This window comes from Triticum aestivum, chromosome 7A (assembly GCF_018294505.1).
Source record: "Triticum aestivum cultivar Chinese Spring chromosome 7A, IWGSC CS RefSeq v2.1, whole genome shotgun sequence".
Lineage (NCBI taxonomy): Eukaryota > Viridiplantae > Streptophyta > Magnoliopsida > Poales > Poaceae > Triticum > Triticum aestivum.
Genome location: NC_057812.1, coordinates 620,399,432 through 620,422,858, shown reverse-complemented (window position 1 = coordinate 620,422,858; position 23,427 = coordinate 620,399,432). Strand labels below are relative to the sequence as shown.

General features: G+C 44.6%; 1 non-coding gene across 1 annotated transcript; it reads right to left on the bottom strand.

Moving 5' to 3' along the window:
- Positions 1–8,557: 8,557 nt before the first annotated feature.
- LOC123155258 (small nucleolar RNA snoR128) lies at positions 8,558–8,648 on the bottom strand. The gene has a single exon (XR_006477314.1). It is a non-coding gene; the product is annotated as a small nucleolar RNA snoR128 (small nucleolar RNA).
- Positions 8,649–23,427: the final 14,779 nt, after the last annotated feature.

Sequence of the window (23,427 nt, the reverse complement as noted above, 5' to 3'; positions counted from 1 at the left end):
AAGGATGAAGAAAGAGGTGGTCAAGCAAGTTTACCGTATTAAAAGAGATGATCGTAAGAGTGCAACTTCAGATTTGATCTCAAATATAAAAGAGCCAATTAAAGTGTTAACATTGGCTACTAAAGGCAATGAGACAAAGCAATCAATTATTGAGAGTCAAAGTGCCAAATCTGAAGAAAAGAAGTTGAGAGTGCATAAGGCCAAAAAGGAACTGCCATTGGTCAAAACAGAATCACAGCCGAGATGCCCACTCGGCTTATCGTATTGGCAAAAGAGGGAATTACACAAACTTAGTGCACAAGAACTTGAAGAAAGGAAAATGGCATGGGTTCCCAAAGGAAGTGCTCAAAATAAGAATTATGTGCAAGCCTCCATTACAAGAAGTGCGGCAAAAGTGAAGAAGGAAAAGAGTAAAAACTATGAAGGACCAAGCCGAAGGTTTCAACATCTTTGGTCTACACATTATCCATATTCTTCAACTATGCCATTAACGCCTATGCCATGGAATTCGTCATCAGGTATGATTGGTAACCCTCAATGGGCTTATTTTAATCCATGGATGCAATATAATTTCTTACGCCATGAGAGGGTATTACCAAGTCACTATACATTTGATTAGCTGCAAGTTTGTTGCTGATCCAAAGGGCCGAAATACTTGAGTTGTCATTTCATTTGTTTATTTCGGCTATATGTGCTTTGAATGAAGTTTACATGGTAATGGACGATATTTATCTATCGTCCTAAGAGTATGTCAATGCATGGCCGGTGTAGTATTCTAACATTGTCCTTAGTTTGATTGGAGAGCGAGACAAGGTACGTGCTCATGAAAATTTATATGTATACCTATATTATGATTGAATGGAGTTGAGACATCATGACCGATGTCATTGAATATATGCTACATAGACCAATTCATAGCTGCAGAATTGGTTGGTGGGCTTATACTTTGTTTGGATATGATTTGGCTTATGCATCTTTGAGATTTATAAGAGGCCAAATCATAGTTGATTTTGTTACTGAATATCGGATTAATGTCATGCATAATATTAATATTAGCCTTGTCTCTCTAGTACTATGGAGATTATGTATTGATGGTTCAATTCATAGCAATGGCCAAAGTGTTGGTGTTGTTTATATATTTCTTTATGGTACTATTTTTTGAAGCCTCGTGCCGCTTAGAATATTTTTATGCACGATTAATCAAGGCCGAATATGCATTGTTATTCGGATTGACTCTTTTACTTGCTATAGGTGCTATACATATTGAGGCTTTTGGTGATTCGTTATGAGTAATGCAACAAATATCCAAGGGTTATCAATGTGTTTTGACGAATCACTTATAGTTTATCTTGGGGTATGTCTAGATGAAGAATTTACCTTGGGTTGCATTAAAATTGTTCATATATTTAGACATGACAATTGGAGAGAGTTGGCATAGCAAGCATCCGGCTACCATGTCCATCATGTTGTATTGCATTTCTCTCAATAGCCGATGCTTAGTCTCGTCAACATAGGTAAGGCCGAACCGAAGTCCACAGCTTCGGCCACTAATGAAATTTTTATACAGGCGAAAGTAAGGATTGGAGAAAGTTTATTGTTGATTGTCTACAAAATCCTAGCAAAAGGGTGAACAATATGGTTCGGAGGATGACATTGAGATACATATCTATGGAACTTTATCATCGAATTGTTAATGAAGCTGAGAAGGTTTCACCCAAGTTTGCATCAGAAAGTTCACACAAGACATGGCCGATATATACTTATCGTCCTAAGAACATATAAATGGCCGATGGAGTGTTGACATCGTCCTTAGAACAAACTTGGTACAAGTATTTTTCGGCACGCTAGCTTTACCGAAAAACAGGGGGGCATGTGTTGACGCTCAAAAGTGGCACGATCATAAAGCAGCATGCCGGGGCGAAAACATTGCCGGGGTAAAATCTTGCCGGTGTGAAGGCTTGCCGGCGTGGAAAGCTTGCCGGCATAGAAAGATCGCCGGTGTGGAAGCTTACCGGTGTGAAATCTTACCGGGGGAGAAACCTTGTCAGGGAGGAACCCTTGCCGGAGTACAAACCTTGCCGGAGTGAAACCTTGCCGGGTAGAAACATTGCCGGTATGGAAAGCTTACTCGGATGGAAAACTTGCCGGGTTAGAGGCTGTGATAGTCAATCGGACGAGAAGTTGAAGATGGGCTCAAAAGGTTATTCAGATAATCTCGGATGGAAAAATGTTCTACCTGGAAGTTGTGCGTCTCGTCGAGACGGTTGATTTTGATATAAAAATCGTCCCAATCCAAGTTCGTATGCAAAAGTTAGAGCTATCGGAGTGCAGCCTTGTCACGAGGCGAGATGTGGCGCGCCCCACCAGACATAGGTCTGATGGGTAGTGCGAGCGAACAGGTGTTCTGCGTGACCGTTTTGGTCCAGAAGAAGGCCTCAAATCGAAAAACGTTCAACATGAAAGTTGTTCGTCTCGTCGAAACGGTCAAGATTGCTTTTGGGCTTGTTTTCATCCGAGATCGTTTACCACCACAAAAAGGACCAGCAAGGTGCAGCCAGTTTAAACCAAACAGTTTTGGAAAGTTCGGACAAAATCAGTCCGAATTTGACTAGGGTTTTGAACGTGAATTGATGTAATTTTCTTGTAAGGAAAGCCTAGATAAATCCTTTGCTTGTACGGGAAGTCCAGCCGCCTCTTATATATGTTGGGGGTGACGGCCGATTGAAACAACACCAATCGAACCAATCAATCTATTACACTTTTGTGTTCATCTATCTTTATCCCCTACCCTTGTATTTTTCTTTCTCGTTATTCGTTCGTTCTTCGCATTGGAGGGCGAGCGAATCGACCTAGGGCAGCCCATAGCCGCCGCACTCCCTGACGGGGTCCCTCCCGGGCGTGTGGGGTTTCGGGTCTTCAAAAGCGCCCACTGACTGTCTTGCGTATCGCGCTGTTGGTCGGATCTCCTTCGACGTGAGCTGCGGTGCATCACCCCCAGCGTCAAGGATACACGTGACGTGTTCGTGTGTCAACACGAACCTTGTTTTTCCTCATCACCGTTCATCCCTTCCGATTAACACTAGTCGGAGAAAAGACAGCGCAAACAGGAGAGAAGTAAACACCAAAAAGACTCATAGACTTGTTTCAAAAAAAACTCGTAGATCCTTGAGATCTGCTTTGGCTCAGACTACTTCTAAGGTTTGCGACGCAGGCGTGAGCCAGCCGTTAAGACAAGCGAACCTTGTTTTTCCTCACCGCCGGCGCCGAGGACGGATCCCCATTGTTGTCAAAAATGGAAAGAGCAAAAGTCGACCACGAAGAAGAAAACATCAAACAATGGGAAGAACTGAACATAGCCATTGCCCTGTGCTCGTTCATCATCAAGAGTCCGCCGCCGAGACCCGGCTACACCACACCGTCAAGACTCGTCGTCTTCCACTCGTAAGACCACGCACTCCACCTCAGGACTCCTTTAGCATGCACATGCTCTAGAAAAAGATGCACCAATGAGAGTAAACGGCACCTTGCACGTCATCGTCTGATCCCGAAGACCCGGATCTAGGTTTGCCCAGAGCGGCCTGGGCGGGAAGACGACAGCTGCAGCAACAATGCTAACAAAGAAACGACATAAAATGTCGTCATCAAATGGTCGGCGGGACAATTCTGGGCCTTAGTCCCCCCTTCTTGGAGGAAATTTTGTCAAATATGCTTATTTATCTGCTAATCACTCTAAATCCACCGGCTCTCTGATCACCGTAGCCTTTTCTATGTCATAATAAACTCATCTGCCCCCTCCCTAATATTTGGTTCATGCCCCGCCACTGCCGCCATCGTCCGCCATGAGCGAAGTTGGCATGGTTTTCACCACAGCCGCACCTCCCTGAACCCACAGTCGTCTTTCAATCTGCAAAACTCCAGAGGGCTGTGGATCTCCTGCATCAACTACCATATACATCAGAGAAAGCTTCAACAGCGATACTCCAAGAACCCGGTACGGGATCCCTTGATCTGCCGCCCCATGCACCACCACATGAAGCCTCCTCGTGTCACATCGAGGGGATGCCACCGCCTCCATGTCCGGAGCCTTCACTCCAGGGACCTTGCGCCATAGATTTGGCACACCCCCAGCCGAGTCTGCTATCCCCGATTGTCATTTTGAGATATTTATGCATGCAACATTTTTGCAATGCCTTTGCTATTCACAAAGGTGAGATGTAGGTATAGGACAAAAATCAAATGGAAAGATACATAGGTATACAAGGAGGAACATGTACATAATCCTCGTCTTAATAGATTTCCCTCATCAAGAGCATTTGCATTGATAGTTAGATATTAGAAAGAATCATAATTGATATCCACGTGACAAAAGCAGCCTCCCTATATGGAGGTCGGTAACAGGCTTTTGGAATGAGTACCCCATGGGATCACAGAGAAGATAATCCATGTCACAGGAGACCATAAAGAGTTGTTAGCACCAAAAAGTACAAACAGGCGCCGTACAGAGGGAACAAGGTTCCTACACGGCTACTATCACGCGGAAGGTACACCTACAAACTCCACGACAAATGGATCTTTCCGAGCCATCAAATTTTGGATGACACGAAAATCAAACAAGGTAGTTCTAACCATGGCGTTGTCGGGAAATCCTATGCTTAACTAAGAAGTCATTTCGGTCCCGATGCCTCTTATCTCTACATCTTCTCAACAACACTTTGGTTTTTCGATCGGTCCATGCTAAACTTAAGTAGACTTCCATCTACATATTTGATAGATCAAATCGAAACACTAAAATAAAGAGTTGTGTTAGCAATGTGGATGAATGAGATGATGGATTTTGTTTATTCCTCAAGTGAAGATCGTGCAGTAGTATATATAGGACATATAGGACGCTTGATGGCCCATTTACTTGTACCGGTTTCCTTATTTATACTACCTTTTAAGTCTTTACACAATTCTTAAATGTTAGTTGGTGGTCTATGCTAGAGCAAGTATAATATGATGACATAGACGGGCTATAAGAGATGTCACATCGGATATGTAATTAGTTGGAGGAGAAAGAAGAAAAGTGGGTTGTAGATTTACACACAGGCTCCAACACTTTTTGTGGAAGAGAAATATTACTAGTACAAAAATAGCCTTTGGCAGTGGTTGTCGTACATGGGCCACCGACGGTTCCTCATTTCGTATTAAAAGTCTATGTCACTAATACTCGCCGGAGCACAAGCAGTTTTCAAAACCACTTGTTCCTTTCTCATAGCACATGCGGTTCCTCCGCCTCCAATGATTTTCTTTTTCACACATGCAGTTTGTTCTTGACAACCGCCTGCAATACTCTACGATGTGGAGGCTATTTGTCTCTTAGAACCGCCTACAATACTAATCAGATCATTTGTTCAAATTAGCTGTTGCAGCCACCATTCTACAAATAAATTTGGCAGCCAATACTCATACAACATCACATACAACTCAAGCATCGTATCACATCACATACAACTCAAGCATCATATCACTAACATAAACCCCATTGAAATGGCACAGGTATATGACAAAGATCAAAACTAGGACATTGGACAATGTATAGACAACAAATTTGAATGCAATAAATGAATCTATTATGAGTTATAACAATCACCGGTACTAAAACGTCACTAATCATGTTTCTACGAATAAGCATTTTAGGCTCAAAGTTACCAGCACAATGCGTTATGTAGCAGCGCTACAGGCATTATATACCAGGTCTGCTATAGGCATTATATACCTCCCTTAATATGAAATATAACCTTGAACAAAACACAATGCAGAACATATTTTGCTTAATTGGGCACTGAGTTTCGAATCCCTGAAATGTCCTCCTACGGCTGAAACTTTCACCCATACGGATTAGGAACTCCTGAAGCAATATGTGGTTACCGATCAAGAGATCAAGGTCCGTGACAAAGATCCTATTCGTCTTCAGACTAATGGCTTGTGGCCCCTTCAACCATATCACGAGGACAACAACATTGTTAGTTGATACGGTACTACTCTGAGATTTGAAACATCTGCCGTCTGCAACAGGAGGTGGTCGACAGCTCTCTGGAGTTTCTCATCCTAGCGAGCGACAGGTTGTGGGACGTCGTGACCAACGAGGTAAACAAACTGTATTCATCCTTGCAACAGCTGGACTAACCTCACAGCTAGCAAAGATGCAGAATTCTGAGATAAACGCCCTGTTTACCAAGAAGCCGGGGCCATGGTGAAGCCAACCATGGACTCGCAGGAGGCGGCCAAGATGCAACGAAGAGGACGGCGGCGGACCAGCGGATCATGGCGTCGGAGGACGAGAACGAGGACGCGGAGGCGCCGGACGCTGACGGCGTGGAACAGCCCGTCGGACCCCCCGCCGGGGCCCGTGGTCATGGCGATGTCCGGCGACCCCCAGGTGTTCATCTGGAACGGCGACGACCTGGTCTGGCGCTCCGGCCCCTGGGACGGCGTCCAGTTCACCGGCGTGCCGGACACCGTCACCTACTCCGACTTCACCTTCAGCTTCATCAACAACGCCCAGGAGGTCACGTACAGCTTCCACGTAAGAAACTCATCGCTCATGCACGCACGCACGCACGCACACGTAGTACACTTCTCACGGCTCGCGACAACATCACCTGCGCCGTCGTCTAACGTCCATTTCCTGGACCAGCAGCCCCCCGGCGACCACCAACGGATCCCCAACCACTGTCGTGCCGGGGAAATGTTCAACTGAACTGAGTGTGTTGTGCAAGCAGTGTGTCTGATGACGTAGCCCTTTGCATACGTGTTTATTTGCTTCACTCCAGTTTACCAATGTCTGTATATGTTCTCAGCTGATTTCATTTCAAATTTCAATTTCTGCAAATGTGCATCTCTGTTTGCACAGCACGATGCTAATTCAGCCAAGAAAACCATCAATAGAAATGAAAACATGAAAAGGAAGCTAACCAAAAAATCATCTAAACATGTTAACGCAAAAAAATTATATAATAAAAAAAATCGCAAGGGGGAACTGCACAGGTTTCTGTTAGAAGTCTGTAGGTTCACAGGGCACCTGACCAGACCACTTGCTCTGTCTTCTAACTGTGATTTCCCTCTAGTGCTATGATACCCTGATTTTTATGAGCTCAGGTTGAGGAGTTGGATCACCTGAAATCGTTGGTGGATGATTTGCCTTGGCCTCTGAACAAAGAGTCAACGGGACTGCTCATGCTTGTAAAAAGGGTACAATGCCATTCAGGTATTTGAGGAATATTTCATGCATATTATTCAAACGGTTCAAAGAAGATTAAACGGGACTGCTCATTTTCTTGGAACTACTGAAAGACTGCAATCTGCTATGGTGTATTATCTTCTCTGACCACCTTTTTTATGAGTTGCATCAAACTTAAAAAAACGGAGTAACAAAAAAGCTTGATAAATATACAAGGCACTGTCTTTCAGGTGAAGACATGAGCGCCTATGCCCTTGTTTGTAGACCCAAAGATGAAGGTTGGGGATCTTGAATTTGGAAATCCATAATAGCTCCTTCCAAAGAAAGATCGCAAATTCATTAATAAACAGGATAAAGAAATTGCCACTCCATGTTTGGGTCAGGGTGATACAATCTTCTTCTGATCTGATAAGTGGACGGATTATGCAGTTCTCCAAGACCAATGGCCCCATCTGCGCCCTTTTGGAATCAACAATCTAATATCTGCTAGACATATCCTAAATGCCAAAGATCTGGAAGGTTGTTTTCACCTGCCTGTCTAAAGAGGCCTATGAACAATACTGACAATTACAGCATGACAGTAATCAGAAGGATTATCAGGCTGTTAATGGGCATCAATCTCTATTTTGACATTTTTATCCACCATTGACTACCAAATGGTTATGGCCGAAACATGAAGTACTCTTATGGCTGCTAATGACATAACAGAATACTAGGGAATTCTTTCAATGAAAGTACTTCATTGGGGTGGTTGAGAACACAGGCCCATCAATTCTTTCATTCTGATTTTGTGAACATTTGTTGAAAATCCATCCATCCCCAATGGAATCCCCATCTTGTAGTTGGTCAGTTTCATACTGACCTTGCTCATTTCAGAGACCCTTTTAATGTACTCCAACCTTTCTTTTCGAGAATTAATGTGCTCCTACCTTTTTTTCCCGAAGATCTTTATCAATGGAAATCAATTGGGCCTGCCTTTCATTAGCTCTCCCCTAGGCCGTACATTCTTTTGGTCTTTTAGACCAGCTCTTATGTATAGTTTTTAATTTTCTTTTCCTATTTAATTTATACATACACATTTGAAAGTCAATAAAAAATAGACATCACATCCTACTCTTCCCCGTAAAATAGGTTCACAGGGCATTCCTGTTGTGTCATGTTTTCATCTGTTTTGATTTGCAAGTTTTAATCTTCAAATTCCATTTGTGCATCTACAGCTGAAATACTGAAATAAAGATTTGTTTGCTCACCAGAATGCTAAATCCAGAAAGAATACCGTCAATAGACAATGCAAGTAACACCGAAAAAATAAATCTGCGGTGGGGATGAGGAGAGTTGCTCAGGTAACCGCTCAGGAGGAAATGGTATTTCCCAGACTCATAAAGCAGGGATCTGCTTTCAACACTGATAGATCTCATCATCGCAACGATATTGATGGAAACAATAAAACCAAAGGGATAAAAGAAGAGTGCTGAAAATATCAACAAAAGATCAAGAGCAGTGAATCTGAAAGGGCATGAATGAATCGGCTCAGACTACTTTTAAGGTCTTCAAGGCGGATTAGAACCCGCCGTTAAGACGAGCGAACCTTGTTTTTCCGCATCGCCGTTGATCCCCTTCGATAAATTAAGCACTCGTCGGACAAGAGACAACACAAACAGCAAAGAACTAAAACCCAAAAGACTGGTAGATCTTGAGATCTGTTTCGGCTCAGACTACTTTTAAAGGTCTTCAAGGCAGGCGTGAGCCAGCCGTTAAGACGAGCGAACCTTGTTTATCCTCACCGCCGCCGCCGGGGACGGATCCCCATTGCTGTGAAAGAAATGCAAAGTGCAAAAAGTCCAGACCGAAGAAGAAAACAGCCAGCGAACGATGAGAAGAATTGAACAGGAGTGAACTAAACGAGAACTCGAGCAAGATCTAGCTTCGAAGTCTCTTGGATTGAATGAGCTACCAAGATACACTGACGAGGGCGGCCAGCAGGCGGCGCTGCGGTGATAGATGGAAGGAAACCTAGGAGGTGACGAGCTACTTATAGGGAGACGGTCCCGTGAAAGCCCTCGGAAGTTGGGGTTATTTCCGTACATGCCATCTCATCATGGCCTAGGAATCCAGCCCGGTACGGCCCGTGAGCTGGCGTGGGTGGCACCAGAAGGCCCAGGAAGGCCCTCGTAAGACATTTCTCAAAAAAAATGAAAAGAAAAAAACGCAAGCATATGTTTTTTTTAGAAAAAGGAGGATGACCCCCGGCCTCTGCATCTGGGAGATGCATACGGCCACTTTATTGATTATTCTCGAGGACCTTACAAAGTGTTACAACAATAAGCCTGAATCCACCATCTAGGCAACATATTCTGATACTCCTATCCATATGATGAAGGGGTGCTAGCTGAGCCACTACCCAGACCACTCACCTAATCCTAGCATCGAAAGCCGAAATCCCCAGCCTAGCCACATACCGGGTCTGGGGCATAAACCGGTCTGACACACTCACAGGTGTCGTCTCCACCATCTTTCACTGGTTCATCTCCAAGCAGATTGAGGTGCCAACCTTGGCAGGCTCCTCCGCCATCAACGCCACTATGACGCTAAATGACGACCACCACCTACGCTAGGACATCTCCAAGCATACAAACGACACAAAAACGAACAACAAGAAAAGCCCAAAAGATATAAGGGGGCACTCTGAACTTACAACACATCGGAGAGCTAGTTACAAGAGGTACTAAGAAAGGGCACTACTAGCATAAACCGATGACCGCAACCCTCAGGCTCCAAAGACACAGGAGGAATGCCATTGGGACACACCAAGCCGGCCACACCATCACGCGCCAAGAACGTCCGAAGGCTGCAGGAAAGCCGCCGAGCAACAACAGAGAGGCGGACAGCGGGACAGCGAGAGGCACTACACCTGCTGCCGGCCAAAAACCCCACCTTCAGCAACCCTACGCCCGAATCCACACTCCCCAGGCAACGCCTCCATGGAGGGAACGACACACACGGCGCCGCCGCTGCCCAATCCTGCCGGATTTTGGGTTTTCACCCGGGAGAGGGAACGGAGGTGGGCAGAAGGAGACCACGACATCGCCTCCAAGAAGGAAACGTCGCCCAAGGCCGACGTCGATGCCGGGCCGAACCAGCCGGCCAGGGGTTTCCCCCGGTCCCGATCTGCAACACCAGCCCCAAACTCCACCGGATCCAGTGACCAGCCGCGGGAAAACAAGCACAAAGGGGGAGGGAGCGAATTGGGGGCGGCAAACCTCCAGATCTAGCGAGGAAGAGGAGGCCTCCACGCTGTAACCACTGGCCGCCGACACCCCACCGTCCCTGCAGTTGAAGACGCCGGCTAGAGCCCTCCACGAGCGCCGTTCAGGGCAAGAACGGCGATGCCACGCCGGCAGGGGTCGCCGCCCCTGGGATCCAGATCCTCCGCTGCAGGAGCGACAAGGGCCTCGCCGCCACCGTCACTAGCGGTCGCGCGGGCTTGCCGGCGACCACCTCAGGTGGTGACAAGGAGGAAGATGAGGGGTGGGGGAGGCGGCGCTCGGGAACCCTAGCCGCCGCCCGAGTCGCCCGGTCAGGCGACGCGGGGGCCGAGAGGGAGGAGAGGAGGCTATTATTGACCTATCCCATGTACCGCAAGCATATGCACATCAAGCCATTGATTTCTTCTCGTCGCAGCGGCCTCTCCACTAATTTCTAAAGAGCAAACCTGGGCTATGCGATGGAATTTAATGAACAGACATTTAGTTCGTCCAGCTAGATTACATGATGTAAGTGCATCTAGTGCTCCTTAGTGATTTTGGTGTATTGAAGACTTGTAGGTTAAGGGACTAATGCGTGTGTGAGTGTACACAGGTCTATAAGTCTATGAGGAGTTTGATATTTACAGGAAAAGTCGACCCCTAAAAATGAATATTTTCGACTGAAGATTTTGGTATTTCTGAAGACTTTCATAAAGACTTTGAAAGTGAAGAAAATTGGTGTGTCCGTGAAGACTTGATATTCATGCGAGAAATATGAAACTCGAAGACTTTCGTTTTCATAGTTTTGTTTTTATCTTTCTTGAGTCATAGGAAACACCGTACTGTTAAAGGGGGTCGAGGAAATACTAAGGAAAAATTTCCATGTGATGCTCAACTCAAATCCTACACCTACCAATCCCTTCGAGTGAAGCCATTGGAAATCTCATACAGTTCAGTCAATTTCTTCAGTGACAGAGACAAAGTTCTTCTGATCTCTGAGGAATTTGTCCTGACTGAGGAGTTAGGAATTCGCTAGTGCGGATTGCCTACACAGTGAGGAACATGATAGCCCTGAGGATTTTGCTACTCAAAATTCCGACCGTTGCTATGCTATGCGCCAGCTGTCCCAAAATATCTATCCACCTAACGGTCATATCATTGAAGGGCATTTATGTCTTATCATGTCGGGCTGCTCCCTAGGCTATAAATAGCCGCCCCCTACAACCACTAGCTGGTTCGCTGCTCCGAGAGAAACTGCCACTTGTCATTTGAGAGCAACCCATCCTTGGAGGACTTTGAGCGAAAATCATCAAGTGAGGAAAAACCAAAAACCCAAAACCCAAACACCTACAACCCCAAGTGATTGAGCATCACTGAAGAGATTGATCCTGAGTGGATCCGACGCTTGTTACCTTTGAAGACTGTTCTTCTTCCAGGCGGTTAGGCGTCATGGTGTAGAGCATCCAAGAGGAATAGTGGATCGCCGAGTGACCAAGTTTGTGAAGGTTTGGAAGTCACTTGAAGACTTACCACGACTGATTGGATGAGGTCTGTGTGACCTTAGTTCAAGGAGAATACGGTGAGGACTGGGTGTCTTGGACTAAGTGTCCTTGACTGGGTGTCCGGGACTGTGTGTCCTCGAGTTTAAATACTCAGCCGCTCCAACCAGACATACAACTGAGACAGCAGTTGGAACTGGTCTACCAAATCATTTTCTTCACCGAGCTTACTGGTTTTATTTCCTCAACTCTTCCACTTCCTCATAATTGTGTTGTGTGTTTGTTCATATCTGTGTTTGAAGACTTTGACTGAAGACTTTCTCAATTTCCTCAGTTCAATTTCTTCAGTCTGTTTGTCTTCATCATGTGTTATCCTGTGATTATGCTTCCTGTACTCTGTGCCTGTCTTCATTTCATCATGATGACTATGCTTGTATTCTGTTATGTTTACCTCTGAGTACTTATTCCGCTGCTAGTAGTTCTTCGCTAAGGAATTTCCTCACCGGCAAATTCCTCAGTGAAGAATTTCATAAAAATCGCCTATTCACCCCCCCCTCTAATCGATATAACGCACTTTCAATTGGTATTAGAGCAAGGTACTCCCTTGTTCTGTGTGATTTTGGTTTAACCGCCTGGAGTTTTAGTTATGTCGACCGCAGGTATGATCAAGGTCTTTGCTGGGTGTCCTACCTTCGATGGGACGGACTACCCCTACTGGAAGAATAAGATGCGAATGCATCTTGAAGCAATTGATAACAATCTCTGGTATGTTATGGAAAATGGTGTTCCCTCAGTCACACCTTCTCTGAATGCTGCCGATGTGAAGAGATTCAAGCAACTCGACTCTCAAGCGAAGAATATCGTATGTGGCCATCTGAGCAAAGGACAGTATGGCAGAGTGAGTGCTTTGGAAACAGCGAAGCTTATCTGGGACAGGTTGTCCAAAGTGAATGAAGGAGTCTCAACTCAGCGTGACTCTCGAGTTGATGTTCTTCGCAATCTCTTCAACCACTTCAAAAGACTCGATAATGAAAATGTTCAACAAACCTTCGATCGCCTCACTGACATCTCAAATGAGCTTCAAGCACTTGGTGCCACTGACATCACCGACCATGAGGTGGTGAAGAAATTGTTGAGATCACTTGATTCCTCATTTGACACTCTGGCATTGATGATACAAGAACGTGTTGATTACAAGTCACTTGATCCCGCTGATATTCTCGAGAGGCTAAATACTCATGAGTTCCAACTTGCTGAAAAGAGAGATCTTTGTGGTTCAAGCTATGGCAGAACACGTGCACTGAAGGCCAAGGCAGTATCTGAGTCTGAAGATGAAGACTCTGGTAGCAGCCTTGGTGATCCTGAAGAATTGAGCCATGATCTGGCTCTGCTCGTGAAGAAGTTCCAAAAGTTCTCAAGACGTGGTCGCCTTGGAAGATCCTCAAGGAGCAATGATTCCTCATCCAGTGACTACAAGAAGAGGCTCTGTCACAAGTGCAAAAAACCTGGACATTTCATTCAAGATTGTCCTAAGTGGGAAAAGGAATCAAAAAAGAAGAAATACAAGGATTACAGTTCTGATGATGCAAAGAAAAAGAAAAATCCACAAAATCCTCATCATCAAAATCCTCAAAGCCTTCATATCACAAGAAAAGCAGCTCCAAGAAGGCCAGGGCATTCATTGGCAAGGAAATGGACTCTAAGGCTGAATCTGAAGAAAATGAGGAAGAGGAGTCATCTGAGGAGTCTGAATCCGGAGTGGCGAGCCTAGCTCTCGCTACTGCATTCGTCAGCAAGTCTATCTTCAACACTGAAGAAAATGACCTCACCAACAAGGCTGATGAAGGCGATGATGACTACGCTCCCACCTATTGCTTCATGGCAAAGGGTGCCAAGGTACTCAAATATACCTCCTCTAAATCAAGTGAGAATGAATCTGATGAAAACCTTAAGCCCAGCTATTCTAAACTTGCTAAGATTGCTATAAAACAACAAAGGGCTTTAGAAAAGGTTCAAAACATGCTAAATAAAAGTGATGATATGTTGGGTGAAGAAATGGATCGCACTGAAACTTTGACTGAAAATCTTTAAAGACTTCAGTCCAAGCTTGACAAACTTCAAAGTCATCATAACACTCTCTTATCGAATCATGAGAAGATTTCTTATGAATTTCTTCAGAAGGAGCGCGATTCATTACTTGCTCAACAAATCAGCGCATCTCAGGAAGAATTTGTTCCTCCATGCTTGAAGTGCATTGAACGTGAATCTGCTAATTCTTCACCTGAATGTTCAAATGCTGCTAATGTTTCAAATTCTTCACATGCCTCTGCCATCACTAATTCCTCATATGAGGACATTGCTAGTATCACTGACAATGCAGGGCTGAAGGAATTGTACACGACAGACATGTACAAAAGCCTCAAAGGGCATCAGGCTCTTTGTGATGTGCTTAAAAAGCATATCCTCAACAGGAACCCTAGGAAAGAGGGTATCGCCGTTGAGAGGAAACTCAATGCTGATGGTACATATTGGAAGCCTGAGCAGTACCCCAAAACTACATGGGTTGCTGCAAAGGGACCTCCAGTTGATCCATCTAACTTATCTGGATTTGCATGTGAATCTCCTCATTTTGATGATGAGTCAATTGACTCCAACTATAAGCTATTCAAAAATCAGAATGGTGAAGTATTTGCTAGATATGTTGGCACTAACTGCAGGAACGGCTCCCCTATGCAGAAAATCTGGGTTCCCAAAAGATGCCTTGAAAATCTTCAGGTGAATGTCATCATGACGCCACTTGTGAAGAATAGGAACCCCAGATCAAATTCCTCATACAGACCAAATTCCTCATATGGATCAAAGTCCTCATATGAACATCATCATGCTAACCCGTCTGTTTCACAGGGAAGATCTAAGGATTATGGATATGTGCATTATTCTTCAAATCATTATGTCCATAAGTCCTTGAAGAATTTCTCTGCTTACTCATATGCTTACTCTAACCCATCTTATGTGAAACGAAATGGATTGGCTTCTATGCCATCCTTCTCGTATGGAGCTCGCAGAATGATGAACTCTTTGCCACCCCTTCAGATGTGGGTGGTGAAGAAAAAGAACTAATCTCTTCTACAGGGTCAGGTCTCCAGACGCACGTAATTGTCTGAAGAATTTGCTGGAGACCTGAGCATGCCTGATAGGACGCAGGCTAATCATGAAGAAATGAACTTTCTTTTCTCACGTCGTCATATTGCTTTATCAGTTCTTTTACTTAATGAAATTGATCTGATGAATTGATGTCATATTCTTCACTGATGAAGTATATGAGTTTGTAAGCTGCACTAATTCATCTGCAAGATGATCAACCCAAAGCCACTGAGTGGGTCCTTGATAGTGGATGTACAAACCACATGACTGGTGACAATAATCTACTGATGGATGCTCCATTATCTCCGCCGCATCTGAAGCATATCATCTTTGCTGACAAAGGCAAAAGTCAGGTATTGGGTCTAGATAAGGTTGCGATTACAAAGGATCGACACATGGACAAAGTCATGCTTGTTGAGTCCTTAGGATACAACCTTATGTCTGTCTCAATGCTTTGTGATCTTGATATGGTTGTTGTCTTTGGCAAGTACCGTTGTGTTGTGATTATGGAAGCTGACAATTTCAAAGTCTTCGAAGGCTTTAGGAGAGGAGACCTATATATTGTTGATTTCTCTACATGACCACAACCAGCCATGTGCTTACTTGCAAAAACTTCAGAAGGTTGGCTCTGGCATCGACGACTTGGTCATGCAGGAATGAGGAATTTGCACATGCTTGCGAAGAAGAAGCATGTCATTGGCATCGAGAATGTCAAATTCCTCAAGGATCATCTATGCGGAGCCTGTGAAGCTGGGAAGATGACCAAGGCCAAGCATCCAGCGAAGACTATCATGACCACCACTCGCCCATTTGAATTGCTTCACATGGATCTCTTTGGTCCTAATCATTATTCTGCTATCTTAAATGAAGCATCTCAATATGGCTTCGTTATTGTTGATGATTATTCTCGTTACACATGGGTACACCTTGTTACTTACAAACATGAAATGCAGGAAGTCTTCAAACGATTTTCCTCGAGGGCTTCAACCAACTTCGGTGTGAAGATCAAGCACATCAGAAGTGACAATGGCACTGAGTTCAAGAATTCTGGTCTCGATGACTATCTTGATGAACTTGGTATCACTCATGAGTTATCTTCTCCTTACACTCCTCAGCAGAATGGCGTCGTGGAGCGCAAGAACATGACTCTTGCTGAGATGGCTCGCACTATGCTTGATGAATACAAAACGCCTCGTCGTTTCTGGACTGAGGCAATTGATACTGCGTGCCACATCATCAACAGAGTATATCTTCACAAATTCTTCAAAAAGACTGCCTATGAACTCCTCACTGATAAGAAACCCAATGTAAGTTATTTCAAAGTCTTCGGTGCTAAATGTTGGATTAGAGATCCTCATCACAACTCAAAATTTGCACCGAAAGCACATGAAGGTTTTATGCTTGGTTACGGAAAGGACTCGCACACCTACAGAGTCTTCAACAACGTTCTTCACAAAGTTGTTGAAACTGTAGATGTGCGGTTCGATGAAACTAATGGCTCGCAAAGAGAGCACCTACCTACTATGATAGATGAACCAGCACCTAAGGAAACTATCAAGTTAAAGGCTACTGAGGATGTCATTCCTACTGAAGAATCTGCTGAAGAATTCATTCCAGAACATGAAGAACGTCGAGCTAATGCACCTGAAGAAAATGCTAAAGAAAATGGTGCCGAAGAAAACACTGATCAAATTCTTCAACGACAACCAGCTCATCCTCGCATTGCAAAAGAAGTGCAAGTTGAAAAGATCATCAATGACATCAAAGTGCCAGGTCCTCTCACACGCTCAAAAGCTTCACATTTGTCTAACTTTTGTGGGTAGTATGCTTTTGTCTCTATTACAGAGCCCACTAAGGTAGATGAAGCATTTCTGAAGCCTGAGTGGATTCAGGCCATGCAAGAAGAATTACATCAGCTCGAGCTTAACAATGTCTGGGAACTGGTCAAACGTCCAGATCCTCGCAAGCACAATATCATCGGCACAAAGTGAATCTACCGTAACAAGCAAGATGAAAATGCCTTATGGTGAGGAATAAGGCACGGCTTGTAGCTCAAGGCTACACACAGGTTGAAGGAATTGATTTCGGTCAAACTTTTGCACCTGTTGCTAGACTTGAGGCTATTCGCATATTACTTGCTTATGCTAACCATCATGATATCACTCTATATCAAATGGATGTGAAAAGTTCATTCCTCGATGGTAAGCTTGAGGAAGAAGTGTATGTTGCTCAACCCCCAGGTTTTGAAGATCCAAAGAATCCTGACAAAGTCTTCAGACTCAACAAGGCCCTCTATGGCCTCAAGCAGGCCCCACGGGCTTGGTATGATACTTTGAAGGAACTCTTCATGAAGAAAGGCTTCAAACCCGGTTCACTCGACCCTACTCTTTTCACTAAATCTTATGATGGTGAATTGTTTGTGTGCCAAGTATATGTTGATGATATTATCTTTGGCTGTACTGACCAACGTTATAGTGATGAATTTGCCTATATAATGAGTGAAGAATATCAAATGTCTAGGATGGGAGAGTTGAAATTCTTCTTAGATCTTCAAATTCGTCAACAACACAATGGCATATTCATATCTTAGGAGAAATACCTCAAGGATGTACTGAGGAAATTTGGCATGCAAGATTGCGAAGGCGTCAAAATTCCTATGCCCACAAATGGATATCTGTGCACTGATGAAAATGGTATTGACTTCGATCATAAGGTATACCGCTCCATGATAGGTTCCTTATTATACTTATGTGCATCTAGGCCAGATATAATGCTTAGTGTTTGCATGTGTGCCCGATTTCAAGCTGCACCGAAGGAATCACACCATAAGGCTGTGAAGCATATTCTTTGATATCTAGGTCACACACCAACACTTGGATTATGGTACCCCAAGGGCTTGGCTTTTGATCTTGTTGGATATTCTGACTCTGACTATGCTGGTGATCGTGTGGATCGCAAGTCAACATTTGGTACATGTCATTTCCTCAGACGATCTTTAGTCTGTTGGTCCTCGAAGAAACAGAGCTGCGTATCACTATCTACTGCTGAAGCTGAGTACATTGCCGTTGGTTCTTGCTGTGCCCAATTGCTATGGATGAAGCAAACTCTTAAGGACTACGGCGTCAACATGAAGAATGTACCTCTCTTCTGTGACAATGAGAGTGCCATTAAGATTGCACACAACCCAGTTCAGCACTCGAAGACAAAGCACATTCAGATTCGCCATCATTTTCTTCGTGATCATGTGTTGAAGGGCGACATTTCTATTGAGCATGTGAAGACTGAAGAACAGCTAGCCGATATCTTCACAAAGCCCTTGGATGAGAAGAGATTTAGCAAGTTGCGGAGTGAGCTAAATATCCTAAAATCTTCGAATGTTCTTTGAAAAGGACACTCATCCTAACACTTATGCAAAATTGATGACTTAGATGTGCAACACATGAAGAAACGTTTTTCTTCAATCAATGAAGAATAACACTCTTAGTGTGAAGAAATTAACGAAGAATTTGATTCTCAGAACTCTACGATAATTGTACGCGGTGTCTAAAATCATCATTCTTATACGGTGGGTCACGCCACCACCAAAAGTTAAAATTCCTCAAATTATTCATATTCTTCAACTTTGCATAGTCTTCACTGGTTACGTCGTTTTTCTTCATTGGATATATATATATATATATATATATATATATATATATATATATATATATGAGTTTATGTCCTCTACAACATTCACTTATTGCTATTTCTTCAAGTTGGTTTTCTGCCAAGTGAATGTGATCGGACCCTTCCCCTCTATGCTATACTCAACTCAATCTGTTCACAAATTCTTCATGTGCGTTCTATTTGAAACTCGTTTAAAATCTTCACTGTGTCCTTGTCAGCTGAAAAAATTGCGAACGGAACTTTAAAACCTATCTTATCGAAATTTTCGGTTTTGCCGCTCAAACCGTTCCGCATCCCTCGATACACTTATCCAATCACCCACGATCTAACATGATCTCCACCTCTCACTACATGGGTGACACATGTCATGCGAATGAGAAGGGTCAGGGGCACGTTCGTCCAATTTCTTCGGGCGAGCAGTTTTTCATCGTGGCTATAAATACCCCTCCTTCCCTTCCTCACTTCTTTTACTCCACTCGACCTCTCTCCAGCTTGAGCTTCTCAAACCCTAGCGCCGCCGCTACTTCATCGCCACCGATGAGGAAGAGCTTCACTGCCTCGACCTCGTCGCCGACGTACTCGCGCCGACCGCGGACATCTTCACTCCGCCGCCGCCGTAGCCGTCTTCCTCCGCCAAGTTAGGGCGTGGAAGATCTGCACAGACAAACTTCACATCTCCTCACTCCAGTTCGTCGTGTTCTTCATCCAGGGTAAATAAAATTTACTTTTACTGCCCTCGTTGATTCAAATGATTATCTACAAAATCTTCAAAGGTGTTTTTCTTCATATCTTCACACACTAAACACCTCACAAGTCATCTGTTCTTGATTCGTTTCTCTAAGCATCATTTTTCTTCAAGATTCCTCAATTGTGTGGATCTTCGATCTATACAACTCTGGAACCTAAGACAAAGAACGCTTAGTGAAAATCTTCAAGACTCATCTGGTCAAATTCCTCAAACCTGTTCATTTTGAAAAACCTTCTGAGAACGCATATGACCTCTCCAAATTCCTCGCAACTATACTCTGTTCACAGGTACACATGTCAGCTGCTGAATCACTAGGTTCTCATCAACTTAACTCATTTGCAGTGTTCCTCGAAGAAAAGTTGCATACTTCTTCAGAGAATTCGATTGTTCAAATTCCTCAACTGAAGAAAATGGCTGATGGTAAAAGGCCACGAAGGGAGGAAAGAGGCCTGAGGTAAATACAGCGTTTGAGATCCCTGATGACATATATGCTGGGTACTACACACCTACCGAGGAAACCCAGAATGAGCGCAAAGTGCACATTCAGAAAATAGAGAGGAGATGGGCAAGAGAATGGAGGGAGTACAGATATGTCACTCCTAAGTATATGGAGAAATTCGCACTCAATCCTCCATGCCCAAGAGCACCACTGGCACCTGGCCAAATAGCAGATCCCACCAGCCACAAGCGCGGTGAGGACTATCCTGATGAATGGGCCAAACACCAAGGCAAGTTCGCTAAGCAAGCCAAAGAAGCAGTGAGGAAATTTAATGAAGACTCTGCTGTTGCTGCTGCCTCTGCTGAGGCCTTTGCTGTCAAGCCAAAGAAGGCTATGTCAAAAAAGCCTACACGCAAGCCAAGTGCTTCCTCAGCAATGCCCTCACGGCCAGAATCATCAAAGCCCTCACAGCCAATTCCTCATGCTGCTCCTATTCCTCCAAAGTCCTCAGCTCCTCCGCCAAAGCCTTCAGCTGTTCCGACCAAATCCTCAGCACCTGTGCATCTCGCTTCGTGCCAAAGGACTGCTGGCATCTCCATTGCCTCAGGTGTCTCAGCTAGTTCCTCAGCCGCACCAAGTTCCTCAGCTGGCCCCTGACTACTGAAGACAAAGACCACTGCTGGACGAGGTCCACGCCCAAGTCCTCAAAAGAAGCAAGTCGCTTTTCAAGTGCCGTCTGATGAAGACGAAGCTGATGATGATGAACTGGCAGAAATCATCAGAGACAGGCAAGTCAGGGCCGCTAGAGCCAAGGGATCAGAGGTGCCACTGCTTTTGGATCCCAAGTTGATCCTCGACTACATTGATGATTGGCACAAGGATCCCAACACTCCCTTGCCTGACTTCAAGCTGACTCCTGGCCAAAGTCACATGCTGGCCCACTTCATTCAAGAAGAAAAGTGGAAATTTAAGAAGGCCAGGCAGATCAAGAAAGCGCAGTAGAAGAAAGAGCGCTATCTAAAGAAAAATGTTGTCTCTATGACAACTGAAGAATTTGTCACTACTCAGACTAAGATTAAGAAACTCGGTGATGACTTTGAAGCATATCGTGCCGATTGGCTTGGAGCCAAGGTTCGTTTTGTGAAACTTGCGGATAACTTCACTTCCAATGTTGCAACCCCAACGCAACAGGAAATTCCTCAGGCTGAAGCATCTGCTCAGCCTACTGAAGAAAATGCCAACACCGCTGATGACAATCAGACTGCTGAAGATAATGTGAGTTTTAGGGCTGATGACTGCATTCCAGCCGCTGAAGAAATTGCCAGGGCACCCACTAGTGGTCTGCCTGAAGAAACTGAAGAACTCAGGGCAACTACATCAGTTGTGCCTAAAGAAAATCAACCAGATTCCTCAGCTGCTCCTGCACCAACTTCAACTCCAATCCTTCCATCTGCATCGGATGTGAAGAAGACCAAGGCTGCAGAGCGTGCTGCAGTGAAGAAAAGGAAAGCATCAGCTGCTTCAGATTATTTAGCTCCGAAGAAAATGAAGCCTATGACAAGTTCATTTGCACATCCGATTGATGTTGTTCCCATATCAACCAGGCCATCAAAGGACCTTGTTCCTTTTGATGAAGAATATGTGATCCCCAACAGATCTGATGAAGAAACTCCTTCTACTGCTTCGTCTGAACCAATCGATGAAGAAATTGAAGTGGATGATATCCCTTCAACACCTATCATCTCCTCGCCTATGCCTCAGTTCACAGCTGAAGAGGCTGGCATTGAAGAAATGGAAGATGATGATGTGGACATTGGCTGCTCCACACCCGTCATCAGTGATGAATTCTGGGAAAGTCAACATCCAAACTCTCCAATGTTCACTCCTCTACAGCAAATTCCTCAGTCCCCCACACAAACTGTTTACGTGGGCTCTGAAGAAACTCATCCCACTGCATCTGTCCATGAGGAAATTCCAGCCACTAGCGCTGATGAAACTGCTGCTGCTGCACAACCAACTACGCAGACTGCCACTGAGGAGGAACCAAAAATTCCTCAGCCTGAAGAACCTGCGATTGAGATTCCTGAAGTCATGATGCAACTCACTGACACTCCTCTGCCGAAGCCAAAGGATCCATTCTCACGCAAGCAAAATTTCAAGGCTGATGATTTCTTCGGCGAGCACGTATTCTTCGAAGATTACAACCCATATGACTCTGCTCGCATTAGGAAGAGGCGTTTCTGGACTGCTAGTCAAGCAAATTTCTATTCCTCAGTGATGTTCAACAAGGAGAAGATTTTCTACCATGAGCATATTCCTCACGTGGATATGGAATCTCTGCCGTGCTTCGCACCAGTCCTCAGTGTTCTTCACGATGCTGGGCTGCTCAACTTTTGCTCTGACATCTGCGATTGGAATGAGGAACTGATTCTTCAATTCTATACAACGCTGCACATCACCGGAGATGCTGAAGATGTGAATTCATGGGTGCTGGACTGGATGTCTGAAAACACTCACTATACTGCACCAGCCTCTGAATTGCTTCGTGCTCTACCACTCAGTCCTCCCCTTGAAGAAGCTCGCTGCATCTACAGTGAACCTGAGCTCACACATCATTACATGCAGGTGCTGATGAAACCTTTGAAGCCAGGTCAAGCACCAAGAACCAAATTCCTCATGAAGGAATTGATGTACGTGCCCTGAACTGTCTATCATATTCTTACGAGGACAACCAGTCCTATCAAAGGCCACGACTCATCTGATGAAAAAATTGTTGGCATCATGAAGAATCTGGTTCAACATCGTTCATGGCATTCCTGTCAATTATCACGATTTCTTCATGAGGACTATGGCCAATGTTGCACTATCACCGTTTGAGCTGGAGCCTTATGCACCTTGGATCATGAGATTCCTCAGGACAAGGTCTTCACTCAACTACAAAGCTGATTTCCAGAATCATCTCAGCTACTTGCCCCCAATTGAAGTCCTCAAGCAGACATATTCCTCAGTTGATGGAAAGGGTAAGGCACCAGCTGTAATTGATGAAGGCATTCGTCCATTGGATGGTCAGTTTCGCAAAGCTGCATCTTATTCCACCAATAATGACTCTGCCACACATGACTCTGCCAATGCACCTAAGTCCACTCCTCAAGCCACTGCACCGCGTGTAATTACTGACCGTGAACTTCTGCTTAGTCTTCACCAGAAGGTGGATCGAAATCACAAATGGGTTAAGCGTCAGTTTGGTTCACTTCTTCACAACATGACTGTCACACACAATGCAGTGAATAAAAACCACTACTACCTCCATCAAGTCTTCGGTCGCACCTGGGCAATCCCGTCACATCTGTATGGTGAAGAAGATCTGAAGAACATGGGTCTTAATGAAGATTTTGACTGGTCTGCACCTCCACCAAAGAAATTCAAGAAGGTCAAGGTTCCTTCTCTGGTGGCGAGCTCATATT